At 56.1% G+C, this 19398-nt stretch overlaps 1 protein-coding gene across 2 annotated transcripts in view; it reads left to right on the top strand.

Annotated features, from left to right (window-relative positions):
* Positions 1-19398, top strand: part of LOC138511112 (zinc finger protein 615-like) — a 110623-nt gene that overhangs the window by 57614 nt on the left and 33611 nt on the right. Inside the window, exon 2 of one of the 2 annotated variants that reach the window (XM_069626595.1) lies at positions 14563-14718. The exons of the other annotated variant lie outside the window; for it this stretch is intronic. The gene's annotated coding sequence lies outside the window, so the exon portion shown is untranslated. The remainder of the gene's footprint in view (positions 1-14562; positions 14719-19398) is intronic. 2 annotated transcript variants of the gene reach the window in all.

Genomic DNA, 19398 nt, shown 5'->3' on the forward strand with positions numbered 1-19398 from the left:
GACCTTTAACATTAAATACCTTTTATATCTTTACACCGAAGCCTTGTTGCGTGTTTGCTTGTTTTACTGTGTAGAATTGCCCTATTTTGTATACTCCACATACTGTCTAACTCTTCTTGAGGGAAGTCTGACTGCTCAGCCACAGCTACCAAGTGAATCTGTGTAGTACACGCTGCTACCAAGTGGGTTTACTGCCAAACACCTGTAGTCCTAAATCTTTTGCAGTGGTCCCAGCGGGAACTGCACAGGTTTCCGCCTAACAGTGCGCGGGAAGTATCACACGCGATTCCATCAGGGTACGTGTATGCCAGGGGTGCGCGGGAAGAATCACACGCACAATCAGCAGGGTACGTGCATTTCAGGGGTGCGCGGGAAGTATCACACGCGATTCCATCAGGGCACGTGTATTTCAGGGGTGCGCGGGGAGCACTACACGTGAATTGCCCGTGTGGGTCCTCCCAGGTGTTCCCTCTACGCACTCCACGGCGCCTGCAGGCGGCCCACACCACAGGGGACTACCCTGCACATGTCCCGCAGGCAGCCCATCCACCATGCCCCCCAGCCAACCCACATGTCACCTTGCACTACTGCCCACCAACGCATGTCCCCCTGCACCCCCACTCCCCAGCACTTTGGTGCACCCTCCACCAGGCCCCCACTCATGTCCCCCTGCACCCCCACCCCCAGCATCCAGGGGCACCCTCCACCAGGCCCCCACTCATGGCCCCCTGCACCCCCACCCCCCAGCATCCAGGGGCACCCTCCACCAGGCCCCCACTCATGTCTCCCAGCACCCCCACCCCCCAGCAGTGCAGGGCACCTGCCAGCAGGCCCCCACTCATGTCCAACTCATGTCTCCTTGCACCCCCCAGCATCCAGGGGCACTCTCCACCAGGCCCCCACTCATGTCTCCCAGCACCCCCCACCCCCCAGCACTGTGGGGCACCCTCCACCAGGCCCCCACTCATGTCTCCCAGCACCCCCACCAGTTGGGGGCACCCTCCACCAGGCCCCCACTCATGTCCCCCTGCACCCCCACCCCCCAGCACTGTCGGGCACCCTCCACCAGGCCCCAACTCATGTCCCCCTGCACCCCCACCAGTCAGGGGCACCCTCCACCAGGCCCCCACTCATGTCCCCCTGCACCCCCACCAGTCAGGGGCACCCTCCACCAGGCCCCCACTCATGTCCCCCTGCACCCCCACCAGTCAGGGGCACCCTCCACCAGGCCCCCACTCATGTCTCCCAGCACCCCCACCCCCTAGCAGTACAGGGCATCTGTCAGCAAGCCCCCACTCATGTCTCCCAGCACCCCCACCCCCCTGCATCCAGGGGCACCCTCCACCAGGCCCCCACTCATGTCTCCTTGCACCCCCATCCCCCAGCATCCAGGGGCACCCTCCACCAGGCCCCCACTCATGTCCAACTCATGTCTCCCAGCACCCCCACCCCCCAGCATCCAGGGGCACCCTCCACCAGGCCCCCACTCATGTCTCCCAGCACCCCCAGCACTTTGGTGCACCCTCCACCAGGCCCCCACTCATGCCCCCCTGCACCCCCACCCCCCAGCACTGTGGGGCACCCTCCACCAGGGCCCTACTCATGTCTCCCAGCACCCCCACCCCCCAGCACTGTGGGGCACCCTCCACCAGGCCCCCACTCATGTCCCCCTGCACCCCCACCCACCAGTCAGGGGCACCCTCCACCAGGCCCCCACTCATGTCCAACTCATGTCCCCCTGCACCCCCACCTGTCATGGGCACCCTCCACCAGGCCCCCACTCATGTCCAACTCATGTCTCCCTGCACCCCCACCCCCCTGCATCCAGGGTCACCCTCCACCAGGCCCCCACTCATGTCTCCTTGCACGCCCACCTCCCAGCATCCCGGGGCACCCTCCACCAGGCCCCCACACATGTCTCCCAGCACCCCCACCAGTCAGGGACACCCTCCACCAGGCCCCCACTCATGCCTCCCAGCACCCCCACTCCCCTGCATCCAGGGGCACCCTCCACCAGGCCCCCACTCATGCCCCCCTGCACCCCCAGCATCCAGGGGCACCCTCCACCAGGCCCCCACTCATGTCTCCCAGCACCCCCACCCACCAGCGTCCAGGGGCACCCTCCACCATGCCCCCACTCATGTCCCCCTGCACCCCCCCACCAGTCAGGGGCACCCTCCACTAGGCCCCCACTCATGTCCCCCTGGACCCCCACCCCCCCACCAGTAAGGGGCACCCTCCACCAGGCCCCCACTCATGTCCCCCTGCACCCACCCCCCCACCAGTAAGGGGCACCCTCCACCAGGCCCCCACTCATGTCTCCCTGCACCCCCACCCCCCTGCATCCAGGGGCACCCTCCACCAGGCCCCCACTCATGTCTCCCAGCACCCCCACCCCTGCATCCAGGGGCACCCTCCAGCAGGCCCCCACTCATGTCTCCTTGCACCCCCACCCCCCAGCATCCCGGGGCACCGTCCACCAGGCCCCCACTCATGTCCAACTCATGTCTCCCTGCACCCCCACCCCCCTGCATCCAGGGGCACCCTCCACCAGGCCCCCACTCATGTCTCCCAGCACCCCCACCCCCAGCACTTTGGTGCACCCTCCACCAGGCCCCCACCCATGTCCCCTTGCACCCCCACCCCCCAGCATCCAGGGGCACCCTCCACCAGGCCTCCACTCATGTCCAACTCATGTCTCCTTGCACCCCCACCCCCCAGCATCCAGGGGCACCCACCACCAGGCCCCCACTCATGTCTCCCAGCACCCCCACCAGTCAGGGGCACCCTCAACCAGGCCCCCACTCATGTCTCCCAGCACCCCCACCCCCCTGCATTTAGGGGCACCCTCCACCAGGCCCCCACTCATGTCTCCCTGCACCCCCAACATCCGGGGGCACCCTCCACCAGGCCCCCACTCATGTCCCCCTGCGCCCCCACCCCCAACATCCAGAGGCACCCTCCACCAGGCTCCCACTCATGTCCCCCTGCACACCCACCCCCACCCCCCACCAGTCAGGGGCACCCTCCACCAGGCCCCCACTCATGTCCCCCAGCACCCCCACCCCCCTGCACTGTGGGGCACCCTCCACCAGGCCCCCACTAATGTCCCCCTGCACCCCCACCCCCCTGCATCCAGGGGCACCCTCCACCAGGCCCCCACTCATGTCTCCTTGCACCCCCAGCATCCCGGGGCACCGTCCACCAGGCCCCCACTCATGTCCAACTCATATCTCCCTGCACCCCCACCCCCCAGCATCCAGGGGCACCCTCCACCAGGCCCCCACTCATGTCTCCCAGCACCCCCACCCCCCTGCATCCAGGGGCACCCTCCACCAGGCCACCACTCATGTCTCCCAGCACCCCCACCCCACAGCATCCCGGGGCACCGTCCACCAGGCCCCCACTCATGTCCAACTCATGTCTCCCTGCACCCACACCCCACCACCAGTCAGGGGCACCCTCCACCAGGCCCCCACTCATGTCCAACTCATGTCTCCCTGCACCCCCACTCCCCAGCACTGTGGGGCACCCTCCACCAGGCCCCCACACATGTCCCCCAGCCAACATGTCATCACAATCTAGATCCCTGGCCCTTATGGTCAGCCTCCAAATGCCAAACACCCACCCGAGTATTGCATACACCCACTTAGAAATGGCAATAACATGATAGAACCCCAATTGCAAGTTTTGAAATGAACACATGTCCCTCACATACATCCGATGGGTGTCAGTGAATGTCAAAACCCATATCATGATATGCATAAAACCAATGAGATACTACACATTGAAGGTTGAACAAAAAATATGTATTAAAAGCAACATAAATTGAATCAAAAATAAACAAACAAAAATGGGAATTAAAAAAAAAAAACAGCATGTCCGTGAAATAATGCAAAACCACAAATCAAAATCCAAAGGAAAGGTGTCCAAAGTCACAGTCCACAAAAGTAAATCCAATGGAAAATTAAAATCGAAAACCATTGCTCCATGGGTAAATCATAAAAAAAAAATTGAAAATCCAACAGTCAACTATATACAGATAAACAATCCAGGGTTCATGATCCCAACAGAAGAAATGAAACCTATCTAATAACACTACCTAAAAAAAAAGAAACTATATTCAAAAATGTGGCCCATTGTCCAAAAAAAAAATCAAAACCAAAGGAAACCTAACACTAACTACAGAACTATTTACAAGGGCAGCGGGCTAGTCCGACTGCTCACTTCGGGATGTTCCGGGCCAGGGCATCATCAAACTCCTGCTCAATGTCCTGCTCAATGTCCCGGAGGCGGTGGTCCTCCATGGAGTTCTCCGCCCTGACCATCGTGAGCCGTGCCTCTTCCTCCCGCTGCCGCTCCGCATCTATGGCGTGGCCCAACCGCTGCCACACGGAAGACACTTCCCGTCCTGGGTCCTCCTGCCGATGCCTGCCCCTCCGATGTCGAAGGCCCCGAGCCATCATGGCTCCCACCTCGCTGCTGCTGCTGCTGTGCCTCTGCCCGTGCACTGCCTCCTGCTGCCTGCACATCCTCCACTGGCTGGGGTGCAGTCGTTGATGTGGCCACCCCTGCTGGACGTCCGACTCCCGACTGTGGCAGGGATGCCTCCTCCACCAGCCTGGCCGCACCGTCAGAGGAAGCTCCACAGGGCACCCAGGTGACTAATGGGTGGGAAGATGGCATGGAGGACGACTGGCGCATAAGGGGTTCAGTTGAGGAGGGGGTCTGAGCAAGCCCCATCAAACGGAGGAATCCGGCCTGGGTGACCTGTCCCAGTAGGCCGACACGGTCAACGAGCCATTCGAGATGACGTGCAGTCTCCTCAAGAGAAGACTGCAGGTCACCTCGCATGGCCCGTTGACGCAACGCCACACCAGTCAGGACAGGCTCAACCCGGACCCGGATAGCCACGTCCGCAGGCAGAGGAAGGCCAGTTGTTGTGAGCTCATCCCCTGCCTGAAAACTGGTCTGGACGTAGGCATCCCTGCTGGTGCAAGATGATGCAGTGACAGGATCAGGGACAGGATTGCACACAGGCACCTCCACGGCGGCCTGTGCTGCCTCCTGTCCCTGGTCCTGCACTGCACCAGTGGAAACCCCACCTCCAGACCCCGTCTCTGTTGCTTGCACGGCCTCCTCCTCCACCAAACCCCCACCAACCTGGATGACTTCGTGCCATCTTCCCCCCGTTGGGCCCTGTGGGGTCCCAGCGGCCCCTTCTGCTTACGAGGAGTCCAACTCCAACCTCCGCCTCTTGGACCTTCCCCCCGGCAGCTGCGACCTGGGACGCGGCACCGGACTCCTCACTTCCCGACGAGATCACAACCTGGGAGGGGAGCCGGGCCTTGCGTCTCCGGCTGGCGGTGCGATCCCCGCCGCTGTGCTCCACAGCACCTTCTCCGCCCTCTTCATCAGTTGACACTGCAGACAGGGAGAAATAAAACACATGCATCAGGGCACTGTACAATGGACACATACACACATGACAGTTGTACATGAGTGGCATTGTCAAACCTCAGACATGGCATCACAATCGCCAACACATGTCATTTCAACTTGCACACATGAGCCATACCACAGCCATATCGCAACTGCCAGCACCATCCATACACATTCAACAGCATGAGCAGGCAAAGGTGAGCCAGACATCACATGCAACACAGGGAGTGCACTACACAAACACACACACCACCACACTTGCATGCATGTGTACACCTCTGCCAACTGTCGCAGTGTTCAGATGGGCATCCATGTCACATCTGCCAATCGGGCTTCCACATCCCGCTGTCACATGCATCCATGTTGCATCACTGTTGCACCCTTGTCAAATACACACACATGCACATGTACACAGTGCTGATACATGCAGCTGAAAAAATACATGTGTGACATCACGAACACGCCTACTTACATACACATTCATCCAAACATGTGTGCCCAAACAACTGCATTTGGCATGCAAACCTACACACACAAGCACCATCCATGTCTCACACATGACAGCCCTTGCATGTGTTAGCCTCACGGCCCTGTACACCCCCACCCATACTCGGCCCCATACTAACAGATGTGCAACCTGCACACTACTGGCACATCACCACACGCACAGCTTACAATCATGATGCATGTACACTTACCGCTCGACTCCAGACGGGTCTGCCTCTCAAGGACCTGGACGTGGAGCGCTGGGGATATGCGTTCCAGGACCCTCATCTGATCTTCTGACAAGTGGCCCTGGTGCACCTTAGCATCGGCTGCCTTCAAGAGGCGCCGGGCCTTGTTGAGGGTCCTGGACCTGAAGTCCTCCCAGCGCTTCTTGACATGTTGGAAGTCACGGACTGCCACCCCCTCCGCGTTGATGGCAGTCACGATGTCCGTCCAGATCCGAGTCCGTCCGTCCCTTGTCGGCGCGGGAACTTCCGAAGAGGGCATCATACTGCCCCAGGACTTGCTCCACCAGGGCACCAACTTCGGTGGCAGTGAAGCTGGTGCCCCTCTGCCTCTCTGGCCGGAGGTTGTCAGTGGTGCCAGATGTTGCAGTGCCCGACATGACAACCCCAGAGGCAGGAGTGGGTGGGCAACTGGGTTCTGGGGCTGGGCTGTGGAGCGATGGAATCCCAGTCGGGAGTCTTCGGTTCCAGCAGGGGTGGTCACAGCAACAGCATCCCTGGCTGATGTGCAGGCAGCAAATGGCAGGGTACGTGGGCAGCAGGCAATCAGGCTGCAGCAAATGGCAGGTGGGAGCGTGCTCAGGGGTCTGTGGGGCAGTAATTCGGCCTTCTGGGTAGGAGCGTGGTCTTCTGTGTGCTTACGCGTGGCCAGCTTGATACAGGGTGATTTGGCATGTGAAAATCCATCACGTCTGCGTGTAATTCGAGGAAAGGGCGTAAGCGCGCCAGCACACGTACGCGAATTCATTGGTCCAAAGGCCAACAGCGCGTATGCGCGTCTTTGATGTGCGTGCGCGGGCGTTTCCCTGTACTCGGGTGCATGTTACACGTCCAATGACTGCACGTCAGAGTGTCAGCGCGTGTAATTGGAGGATGGGGCCTTAGCGCGTACACGCAGAAGTTACGCTGGACGTGTGGGCATGTTTAAAAGGTACGTGTAGAACGCCATTTCCTTGTACGTGCTTTTCGTGGAGAGCGAGTGGGTGAAATCTGTACTTCTTGTCGCTTCACATGCGATTTACTTAACGGCGTTCCAAGTTCGTACTCCCTTTTACCTCTGACAGCTTTTTGTCTTTTTCCTGGGCCTGTTTCCTCAAACAGCGTTCACTTCTCCTGTTGTCCTGTCTCCTCAGACAGCGTACAGTTCTTCTTTTGGCGGGGGTGTTGCCAACGCGCGTATTTTACACGCGATTTTTCCTGGCAGACGTTGAGTTGCGCACGTATTTGACATCTGTGCTTGCCCCGTGTGTTGCCTACCCCTTCAGAGGTCAGTCTAGGCTGCATGTGACACGCATACGTTCATTTTTGTGTTTCTGGGTGCCACAGCGTAGTGCAGGTTTTTTTTTTTCCACGCACTTGGTCTAGGAGGGGTTGCGTGCACATTATCTACCTTTTTCGGGGTGCCTGTGCGTTGCGTGACCCGTCATCTCACATACAGCCTTGCTAAAGCACTAGGGTACGAATTCCATCTAGTACCCCACCCCTTTGACCCCCAATTGCCCAGGACAATAGTTTACTGCAACTCCCATACGAACAACATCAGTGCCATGGTTGGGAGGCGAGCACGCGTTAAGGGTGGCAAAGGTGGGCAAGCCACAAGAGGTGGCCGTGGTGGATATGGTAGGGGACGTGGCCAGGACTTGCAGGGTGCCCCTAGCCCCCTATGTGTGGGTGGCCAGCCAGGGACACCCATGCCCCCCCCCCCTGGTTGAGGGTAACGTGGCTGACACCATCCCTGCTCAGCCCTTGTTGGACCAGCCCATTGTGGCACCAGACCTGGCACTGGATGACTCCATGGCTGACTTCCAGGACTAGGGCACGTGTGGCGGTGCACGTTGGTGTCACCAGCCCACGTGGATCAGGGGCAGCTATGTCATCTGCTGCCCCGAGTAGGCAGGGTGGGGAGGCTGCAGGGGCAGCTGCGGCTCCATCCACCCCAGCTCTGAGTGTCCCAGCCAGGACAGTGTCGGTCCTAGTCCATCCTGCTGACGTTCCCCCCCCCTGACCACATCACACTTCAGCTAATGTCTGCACCAACTCCCATGGTGAGTGTCCATTCCCACACTCCTAGTCCACAGTCCACCGGGGCTCCTGCCCTTAGTGTCCAGAGCAGTGTAGGACACTCGGTACCACCACCCACCTTCCAAGCGGAAGAGGAAGAGTGCTCGTCCAGTACAGGCTGATGCCCCAGACATGGCTACACAGTCCGGCCCACCAAGGAAGCCCTGCTTCAATCGGGTCGAACTTTATGCACTTGTGGAGTATGTGTCCGCACATGACACCGAAATGGTGATTACTGCAGGATGCAAGACCACGCCTGCACAATGTCAGGCACACTGGCAGACCATTGCGGAACTCATAAGTGCCCTTGGATTCGTGAGGCGCACAGCTAATGATTGCTACAAGCGCTGGAATGACCTTAAGCGCAGGGCAAAGAAAAAGCTGGCCTCAAGTCATGCCGCAACTCTAGTGACTGGAGGTGGGTCTCCGGCAGAGGACATAGAACTCACTCCACATGAGTATGTTGCTGGGACCTAAGTCACGGAGGAACAGATCCAAGGCGTGGGAGACCTGCCAGATTACGAGGCATTATCCGGTGAGTGCACATGCATGTGTGTCATCCATGTGCATGGCGTGTGTGTGAGTGCTTCTGAGTGCCAGGTGAGGGGGTGTGTGCCCGAGTGGTTTGGGCCACCCATGTGCTTCATCCAAAACATTCTGCGCACCAGGATTTGGGCGTTGCAGTATCCCTTCTGGCAACAGTAGACATTCAGCCCAACCTCACGCCAGTTGCCCTTGAATTGTCATCTTGCCACAGCATAGTTGCATGTTATTCTGTGTTCATTCAGGCTGATTGTCTGCATTCCACCACTTTCACTAGGCATTTCTCAGTCCTATTGTCACATGTGTGACATGGCTAGGGTACATGCCATCTGTGTGATGGCATGTGTCATTTATGTGTATTGGACATGCCAATAACAGGCCAATGTGTGATGGCACTGCTAGGCAGCATGCAGCAAATTTGTTGGTCTTCCATCTTGGTGTCATCAATGTGTGCCATTTGCCTCCCCTTCATACGCAGTGACAGTGCATGCATGGGAGGGTTATAGTCATGTGGGACATGTGTCAATGAAGTACTGTTTCTGTTGCTTCTCAGCCCTAATGGTGTTCCATTTTGCTAATGCCTGTTCCCATTTCTTTTCTTTCATGTCTTTGCAGGGGATGACGCACTTGATACTGCTGGGGTTGTGGAGATGGTGCAGACCCAGGAGGGGGTCTCGGGCCCGACCAGGCACCAGTGAGGGACGTGGTGTGGTGGTGGGTGAGATCCCACACTTGCTGCAGGCCGTCATCTCAAGGGGTGTCTCTGGGTGCACCTCCCCCGAGCTCTATTCAGGTGTCGATTCGGATGATGAGACCTATGTGCCGTCGCAGGTAAGTGTTTCTGGGAGGGATTCTGTACTGTCCAACCCACCTGCACCAGGGGTAGAACCCTCAATGGGGATGTCAGTGTTGGTAGGTCCGCCTGTGGTGGTTACGGATGCAGGGTCACACTCCGCTACATCTGATCCTGTTCCTGGGCCAGCAGATCAGAGGGGGAATGCAGTCCTGCAGCCTCAGGCAGTGCCGGCACAGCAAGGCACAGTTCGCCTTGCCCCAGACAGGTGTGGTGCCCGCCGACGCGGTGGCCGTACGCCACCTGGCAATACTGCATGGGAGAAATCTATATACGGTATGGCAAACCAACAGGCAGCATCAACTGAGATGATGGCTCAGGCCATGGATAGGGTGCCACTTCCATTGTCCCCCAAGAAAGGCTAATTGAACAACTACAGCAGGCAGCAGACTCCAGTCACACAGGGAGGACATGTTGGTGTCCAACAGGGATAGGCGGGCGGCACTGGAGACTCTGCGGGAAGCCATTTCCATTGAGTCCCAGGGCCACAGGGAAGCCCTGAGGGTGGAACTCCGTCAGCTCAGGGCAACTCTGGTTGTGCTTGAGGCTTCAGCTAACACGAGGACAGAACAGCAGCTGGAGCGGCTCACACGTACGCTCTCAGCCGAGATGCAGGCAACTAGGGCGGAGGTCCGGGCATCCCGTGAGTTGTTGCATGGGGGCCTCCGCACAATTATCCTCCAGAACCAGACCTTCCACACCCGCATGCTTGCTGCCATGGAGGACCAGACTAGGGCTTTGCGTGGGCTGCCTCCCATAGTGCCACCACCTCCTGATGCAGCTGCAGAGGGTGAGGAGAGCGACAGCAGCGAATCTCTCACAATAGGGTAGCCGTGCAGGCCATGAGCCCATGGAGGTGTTTTTTTTTTCCGCAAGATCCACACAGGTGGGTTTTGGTGTGCACCCTGTCCCCGGACCTCCTGGGTGCCCCCCCCCCCCGGCCCATTAATGGCCGTTTTTGATTTTTTTTAACTTTTTTTTATTTTTTATTTTTTGGACAGTGTCTTGCCTTGTGTGGCTCCCATGGGCATATGCTGTAATGTGGCACATGCAGGCTTGTCCTGAATTTTGGTCAGATGCTTGGGTTTGTGTGACACACACCCCTCCTGCGTCCCGTTTCCATGGGCTTGCAAAGGGTGTGCCCAAGTGACATTGACGTACACGGTGACGTTGGACTCCCATTTGATGTGTGGGCAGTCTGTAGTCAATACTGTGTATACATTCCTAGTGCATATTGTTGTTGTATTGTACACTGCATGGTGTATTGATATGTGCCTCTGCATCCATCTCATCCTCCTAATTTGCAGGTCCATTTCTCATGTCTTCACAAGGCGGTCTACTTTGGGACTGGAGTCCATGTTGTAAGCAGTGCACCTACACACTTGCGTGGCGCTAACACTGTATATTGGGAAGTGTTCGAAGTGCTGGCATTATCAGGTAATGAGGCTACCAATTTTTTAAGTCTGTACTGTCATGTTTATGGCAGGCTGGAGGTTGTGTAGGTGATTGGTATTCTTGGTAAGTATTTGGTAATGTGTGTTGTTGGTCCTGCATTACTGTGAGCATTTCATGTGTGGCCAGTTTCCATTAGGGACACTGTAGTTGGTCACACTTGGGGCATGTTGTGGGGATTAATTTGTTTGCTCTCACATTACATGACCTGCCATGCCATGGTGTGTTGTGCGGCCGGGGAGGGGTTGGGTGACATGGCACTGTTCTCATGTTGTATTTTGCAAGTGGGTATTCATTTTTGCTGCATGGAAGTGTCTTTTGATGACACTGCATTGGTGGTGTTTGTGTAGGTAGGGATGCACACATTGTGACACTTCCAGATGAACAATCTCAGGCTGCTATGGTTCTGACAGTTGACTGTCCCTTTGTTCATCATAGTTGTCAGATTGAGTCATCATTGATTGTCAGATGGTATGTGCCAGGGCTGTGTGCACTCCACAGGGGTGTGCTTTCTATGTGAAGTAATTGGCCACCAGCTGCGTACGGGCTGCCTCACCCCGTGCCCTTTCCACTCCCATGCGCAGCGGGCGTGCATGTGGTTGGGGATGTGGGGGCACCACCATGTCCACAGCCAGGCCCCGGCGTGTTGCAACATTGTGCAGGACACATGCTGCCACTATGATCCTGCACACTACTGGGGGAGCGTATAACAGCTGCCCGCCAGAACGGTCAAGGGAGCGAAAACGTGACTTGAGCACTCCGAATGTGCGTTTCACTATGCCCCGTGTTGCAATATGGGCTGTGTTGTATCTTACCTCGGGAGGCGTAATGGGGTTCCGAATTGGCATCATCATGTGTGTGCGCTCAGAGGGTAGGCACTGTCCCCTGGGGAGGTGGTGATGGGGATCATTAGTGGGGTATTGGCATTACTATGTATCTGTCATGCATGCGTGTGCTGTGGCATTTCTACTCACCAAGCAGCCATGCATCGCCATGCCGCCCAGCTTTCCATGTCCCGGTTTAGGGTTGACATCCTGTAAATGAAGCTGTCGTGGGTGGACCCTGGATAGTTGGTATATACTGAGGTGATGATTCCCTTGGCATCACATACTACCTGGACGTTGATGGAATGCCAGTGCTTGCGGTTTCTATAGATGTGCTCAGATGCCCTGGGGTGACGTAGAGCCACATGGGTGCAATCAATGGCACCAAGCACTTTGGGGAATTGTGCCACCCTGTAGAAATCCTGGCTGACAGCCTGCCTTTCTGCAGGTGTTCTGGGCAGGTATATGTGCCTGCGGACGGATGGGCGTGCAGTGATGATGGCCAACACCTGGTGTAGGCACCGTGACTGCCTCGCCTGTGACACCCCCCCCCCCACTATGGCACTTGTCCGCTGAAATGATCCGGTAGCCAAGAAGTGCAGTACATTGAGGACTTTCTCCAGGGGGCTGAGTGCTTGGGAGCACAGGGTGGGTGATGTGAGGTCATCCTCCCACTCACTGACCAGGTCGAGTATTATGTGTGGTGGAAACCTGTACCTCCCATACACCTGGTCATCTGGCATACCAGATAGTCTGGTTCTGGGTGTGAAGATTCTGGCCCTGACTATCCTTATCCTCCTGCGGTATCCCACGGCCACTGCTGCTGGGAATGGTATATTCATGCTGGCGTCAGCTTGTTTGTTGTTTGCGCACTCTTTTATGCTGCGCGGGACGTGCGCCTGCTTCATGCTGGCGTACGTGTTTCAGGATTGGTCCTTTTCATTTTTTGGCGCGTTGTAGGCAAGCGTGTAAATCTTCCCGCCCACCCCAGCAATACACGTAACACGCTCTCCCAGGCCCAGTCGCAAGTAAATAATCCCGCCCACCCCTGGAATACACGTACCCCACTCTCACAGGCACAGTCGCGTGTCTAACTTCCCGCGCACCCCGAAATACACGTACCCTGCAAATTCACGTGTGAAACTTCCCGTGCACCCTGAAATACACGTACCCTGCGGAAATCGCGTGTGGAACTTCCTGCGAACCCCGTAATACGCGTACCCTGCTGATATCGCGTGTCAAACTATACGCGCAACCCTGATATAATTTGCACTGCTGGGGGGTGGGGGGGCGGTAGGAAGGAGTGGGGGCCTGGTGGAGGGTGCCCCTGGATGCTGTGGGGTGGGGGTGCAAGGAGACATGAGTGGGGGGCCTGGTGGAGGGTGCCCCTGGATGCTGGGGGGTGAGGGTGCTGGGAGACATGCGTTGGTGGGCAGTAGTGCAAGGTGATATGTGGGTTGGCTGGGGGGCATGGCCATGGTGGATGGGCTGCCTGCGGGACATGTGCAGGGTAGTCCCCTGTGGTGTGGGCCGCCTGCAGGGGCCGTGGAGGGTGTAGAGGGAACAGCTTGGAGGACCCACACGGCCAATTCACGTGTGGGACTCCCCGGCACCCCAGAAATACACGTAGGCTGCTGGATTTGCATGTGGAATTTGCCGCGCACCCGGAGTACACGTACCCTGCTGAAATTGCGTGTGGAACTTCACTGCTAATTCGCGTGTGAACCTTCCCGCACACCCCGAAATACACGGACCCAGGGCAATCGCCTGTGGAACTTCCCGCGAACCCCGTAATACACGCAGATGCTAATTTTCACACAGCGGGTGTCCGTGTTTGTCGGTACCCCTTTGCACCTCATTTGGCCTAGAGGGCCACTGTATGGACCATTCATCATGGCTGTATATGGTTGCTTTTTGGCGCACATTTATTTCAGGCGCAGGGATGCTACCGCCTGCTTTCTTGTGGCGGACTTGTGTGGCCCTGTGCGCGTCTTTCACCGTGCACTGGTTTGCGCTATTAGATTCCATGAATACGGGTTGTAGGCGAGCGTGTGAGTGTTCCGCGCACTTGCCTCCCGTACATCCCCCGTGGCGCCCATATTTTCACGCGTTGTTCCCCATTCCGAGTGTTATGCCCCGTGTTCCGCATACTTTTGTGATGTGCGCCGCGCTATGTGCGATTTCGCAGTGGCCGTGGCGCACGCCGTTGGATGACCTGTGAGCCGGCATGCGCCGCTCACTTTTTCAGCGCACATCCAATGTTTTTCTCACGCACGGACTTCCATGAATCGATGTGCGCTGGTTTCCCTGCGATTTTCGCACTTTTACTGCGAATCGCACGTTTTGGCACCTCTGCGCGGGAATTTTCGGCGCACATTAATTCCATGAATCGACTGCTTAGTGTTTAGTATTTTTCCCTTATGAGGTGGATTGGTGTTGTGACTTGGTCTTCCTGAGTCAGGTGTGCCTGGAATGTTCTCTCCTCTAGGTTCCGGTGCGTGTCAGTTGAAGAGAGCCTGGTCTAGAGTAAGGGGGCTGGTGGATGTTTCTCATTTATGTAACTTACTTTCTCTTACATATTCTTACCTTATTCCTGTAACTTGAGCCTAAGTAAAGGACTTACTTGCAGAGTGCTTCTGTCTCCTCTTTGTTGTAGCGGGATCTAACCGTGGCGACCAGCATCTCAAAGAACCCATGAACCATGCCTAAACGGAAAATATAAATAAAGGGGAAGTTGAGAAGAAGCAGAAGACTGCAGAGCTGAAGTGTGGTCTAGAACCAGAAGAAAAAGAGACATCTACCGGCACCTAAGGTGAGCCAAACCCTAGCCCATAGTTGGGCCTTGAGCAGTGAGGGGCACTTGGGGGCTGGAATGCAGCTTCATGGAGAAATGAGGAAAGGCCTACTAGTAATCGGGGGTAATCTTACTATGGAAGAATTTTTGCTGAGAGCAATACGACGAAACTGAAGTGGTATTAGCGCGCGCACTCCCACTTTATTGCTTTAAGGTGAGTCTGTAATGAGAGATTCAGCGCGGCTACTAGTGAGCCAGGGCCAGCAGCAGTGAGAGACACGTGCCCATAAGTGATTAAACGCCAGTTATAGTGAAGGTCAGCACGATCACAACTGCAAGGAGGGACAGTGCGGGAATGAGTCTGTAGGCACAGCAGAGCGTGAGGGACATACCTCCCAGGGGCGCACTGCATGAGTAGACGCAGCAGAGCGTGAGGCACATACCTCCCAGGGGCACGCTGCATGAGTAGACGCAGCAGAGCGCGAGGGACATACCTTCCAGGGGCGCACTGCATGAGTAGACGCAGCAGAGCGTGAGGCACATGCCTCCCAGGGGCGCACTGCATGAGTAGATGCAGCAGAACGCGAGGGACATGCCTCCCAGGGGCGCGCTGCCTGAGTAGACGCAGCAGAGCGTGAGGGACATACCTCCCAGGGGCGCGCTGCCTGAGTAGATGCAGCAGAGCGTGAGGGACATACCTCCCAGGGGCGCGCTGCCTGAGTAGATGCAGCAGAGCGTGAGGGAATGACCTCCCAGGGGCGCGCTGCCTGAGTAGATGCAGCAGAGCGTGAGGGAATTACCTCCCAGGGGCGCGCTGCCTGAGTAGATGCAGCAGAGCGCGAGGGACATACCTCCCAGGGGCGCGCTGCCTGAGTAGATGCAGCAGAGCGCGGGGGACATACCTCCCAGGGGCGCGCTGCCTGAGTAGATGCAGCAGAGCGTGAAGGACATACCTCCCAGGGGCGCGCTGCAGGAGTAGACGCAGCAGAACGCGAGGGACATACCTCCCAGGGGCGCACTGCCTGAGTAGAAGCAGCAGAGCGTGAATGACATACCTCCCAGGGGCGCGCTGCCTGAGTAGATGCAGCAGAGCGTGGGGGACATACCTCCCAGGGGCGCGCTGCCTGAGTAGATGCAGCAGAGCGTGAAGGACATACCTCCCAGGGGCGCGCTGCAGGAGTAGACGCAGCAGAACGCGAGGGACATACCTCCCAGGGGCGCACTGCCTGAGTAGAAGCAGCAGAGCGTGAATGACATACCTCCCAGGGGCGTGCTACCTGAGTAGACGCAGCAGGCGGCTTTGCAGAGGCATGAGCTACGTTAGTCATTCTGCCTGATGTATAATGATGACGTTAGCCAAGTATTCAACAGCCGAATTGTTGATTCATTCCACGCACATCGAGGTTGTCCCTTCCTCTAAAGAACTGAGCCTTGCTCTCCTAGGGAAACAGAAGGTCTGCGCTGATGGCGCAGCTTCAAGCAGAGATGCGATGGTGGAGCACTACTCGAGCCCATCATGACAGATGTTATGAAAGGTGACTCACTGTATGGAAAGAAGATTAGACTGGCCAATACAGAGGCTAGTGTTGTGACTGAGTTGCCGGCAGCGTTTCACGGGCATCAAATTGTGAGGGAAAATATGCCCATAATTGAAGTGGGCACGGAAGGGGGAGAAAATCTAAAAGGACACATTTCTAGTTCTTGGTAGTTTCGTGATAGGGGTGCCGCACTTTGTGATGGCTGTGTGGTGGTTATAGATGGGCTAGATCCCCATTGGAACGAGACTTGGGGCCATTGTCATGCGTGCAGAGTTTTGCTTGGAGAGGAAGTTGACACTACAATTGCTGTCTTGGAAGAACTGGATCCAGATTTCATCTGTTTTTTTTGGGATCTTACAGTGTATAACAGAGGATATTAGGTTTAGTTGTGATGTGAGACCGGTGTTTCAGTGATTCTGTTGAGTTGAAACGCGTGTGAGTTACTTGAAGAGTGGAAGTACTCTCCCTGTTGCGCGCCCACCTCCATTACCAGTGGGCGCACATCAGGGAGAGAATTCAAGAGTGCATATCCATGACTTTTGGAAGTTCCGTGGTAGGTTTGCTGCACTATGTGATGGCTGTGTGGCGGCTATTGACGATCTAGACCCTCATTGGAAAGAGACTTGGGGCCATTGTCGTGCGTGCAGAGTTTTGTTTGGAGAGGAAGTTGACACCTTGATTGCTGTTTTGGAAGAACTGGATCCAGATTTCATCCGTTTTCATTAGGGATCTAACTGTTTATAACAGAGAATACTAGGCTTAGTTGTGATGTGAGACCGGTATTGAGTTAAGCCTGTTGAGTTAAAACACGTGCTGAAATTGCTTGTTGCTGAGTGGGAGTTGCTCGAAGAGGGGATGTATGTTGTGGCCTCTGTTGACTAGACTGTTATATTAGTTATGTAATATTGAGGAGAAAAATGCATTGGTCAGGTTGTGTTATGTGACAATGGCAACAACGTAATATTTTCTTCCGCAGGTTCTTTGTCAATTTCTGGACTTGGGTATTTATTGGTAGTCTAACGTTCAAAAAGAAGATAATCACAAGGTGTGCATGGTGTGGAAATGGCAGTATAGAGGCATTGGGAGTATGGTCAGGTGCCACATTACTGAAAGGGGGTTTGGTCCCCCGGCTTTATACCACGTTTTTGGAGGGTGGTTTACAACCCCGGCATAATGCCACGGTTTTGGAGAGGGGTTTACAACCCCGGCATCAGTTGCCATGTTTTGGAGGGGGGTTTGCAACCCCGGCATAACGCCATGGTTTTTGGAGGGAGGTACACAACCCTGCCATCAGATGCCATAGTTTTGGGGGTGGGGGTGGGGGTGGGGGTTTGAATCCCCAGCAATTAACATGCCATTATGTGGAGGGGGCGGGGCTAGCTAGTCTCCTGTCAGTTTTGCATGTTGTACATCCAGTAGTAACACTGGGTGGGTTACCTTGATCATCTGATATGCTGGACGGATCCCCGGCACCCTGCGGGGGGCGAGGGGGCAGTCTGTTTGCCCTTTGCGTGAGGTAGGTGTTGGTGTTTGGTGTATTTGTTTTGGAGGCTATGGGTGAGAAGTGGCTGTCTGAACCGTGATCCCAGCGGACTGATAGTATGATGAGACGATGGAGCGGTGAGTGCTGGTTGTTGGATCTTGTTAGTTGCGAGAGGGTATTTGGGGTCGGTCCTCATGTTAGGTGTGCACTGGATAAGAAGAGTGGGTTTGAAAAAAGGTGCCTGTGCACTAGGTTATCCACCTTTAGTTATGGGTTGGGACCCAGGCGTGCTGCGTGCACAGTCCCACAGAGCCTACCCTTCCAAGGCTCAAAGTCAATTAGAAGTTACAATTAGTATGGGAATGCAGTCAAACACGCAAAGCCAAACAGGTATGAAATAGATTCAAAATAATTATGTAGATATATTCACAAAGTGCAAATCTAGCATAGACACAAAGATTGTTTTAATTGGTTTCTGTACAGCCGACACGTGCTTCGACCCAAATGGTCGTTTTCAAGGCCCAAAATCCAAGATGGATTGTACCAGGGGCAGTGATGAAATTCATTTATGACCAAAGAGATAAATCATCAGGAATGGAGTATGGTCCCAGACGTATGGTAAGTATATCACGGAAATCTGAAGGCGATGTTCAAGAGAGGTTATATAACAGATTGTGAGGCCGATTCATGGAATAATTAGCGCGGCGCAAGTGGGCAAAAACGTGCGAATCGCAGTGGAATAGCGAAAATCGCAGTGCAAGTGCGAAAATCGCACAAAAAGCAGCGCACGTCGATTCATGGAAGGCCGTGCGCGAGAAAACCAGCGGATGTGCGATAAAGTGCGCGGCGCACGTTGGCGCACGTTGGCGCACAGGCCATCTAACAGCGTGCGCCAGGTCACAGCGAAAATCGCACAGGCCACAGCGAAATTCGCACATAGCGCGGCGCACGCAACAAAAGTAGGCGGAACACGGGCGTAACACTCGGAATGGGGAACAACTTGCCAAAACGTGGGCGTCACGGGGGAAGTACAGGGCACAAGTGCGCGGAACGGCCACACGCTCGCCTACAACACGTATACATGGAATAGAATAGGGGAAAAAAGCGCACGCTCAAACCAGCGCACAGGCACAAACACGACCGCCACAAGAAAGGAGGCGGTAGCGTCTCTGCGGCTGTAAGAAATGTGCGCCAAAAGGTGCGCCAACAAATAGCACCTATATACTGCCATGATGAATGTCCCATACTGTGGCCCTCCAGGAAAAATGACGTGCAAAGGGGTACCCACAAACACGGACACCCGCTGACAAAAAATACGTGTGCATGTATACCGGGGTGCGCGGGAAGTGTCACACGCGATTTGCAGGGTACGTGCATCACAGCGGTTCGCGTGAAGTTATTCACGCGATCGGGCCTGGGGGAGCGGGCTACGTGTATTTCAGGGGTTCGCGTGAAGTTCCTCACGCGATCGGGCCTGGGGGAGCGGGCTATGTGTATTACAGGGGTTCGCGTGAAGTTCCTCACGCGATCGGGCCTGGGGGAGCGGGCTACGTGTATTACAGGGGTTTGCGTGAAGTTCCTCACGCGATCGGGCCTGGGGGAGCGGGCTACGTGTATTACAGGGGTTCGCGTGAAGTTCCTCACGCGATCGGGCCTGGGGGAGCGGGCTACGTGTAT

Source organism: Ambystoma mexicanum, chromosome 6p, assembly GCF_040938575.1.
Source record: "Ambystoma mexicanum isolate Mex_15411 chromosome 6p, UKY_AmexF1_1, whole genome shotgun sequence".
Classification (NCBI taxonomy): Eukaryota; Metazoa; Chordata; class Amphibia; order Caudata; family Ambystomatidae; genus Ambystoma; species Ambystoma mexicanum.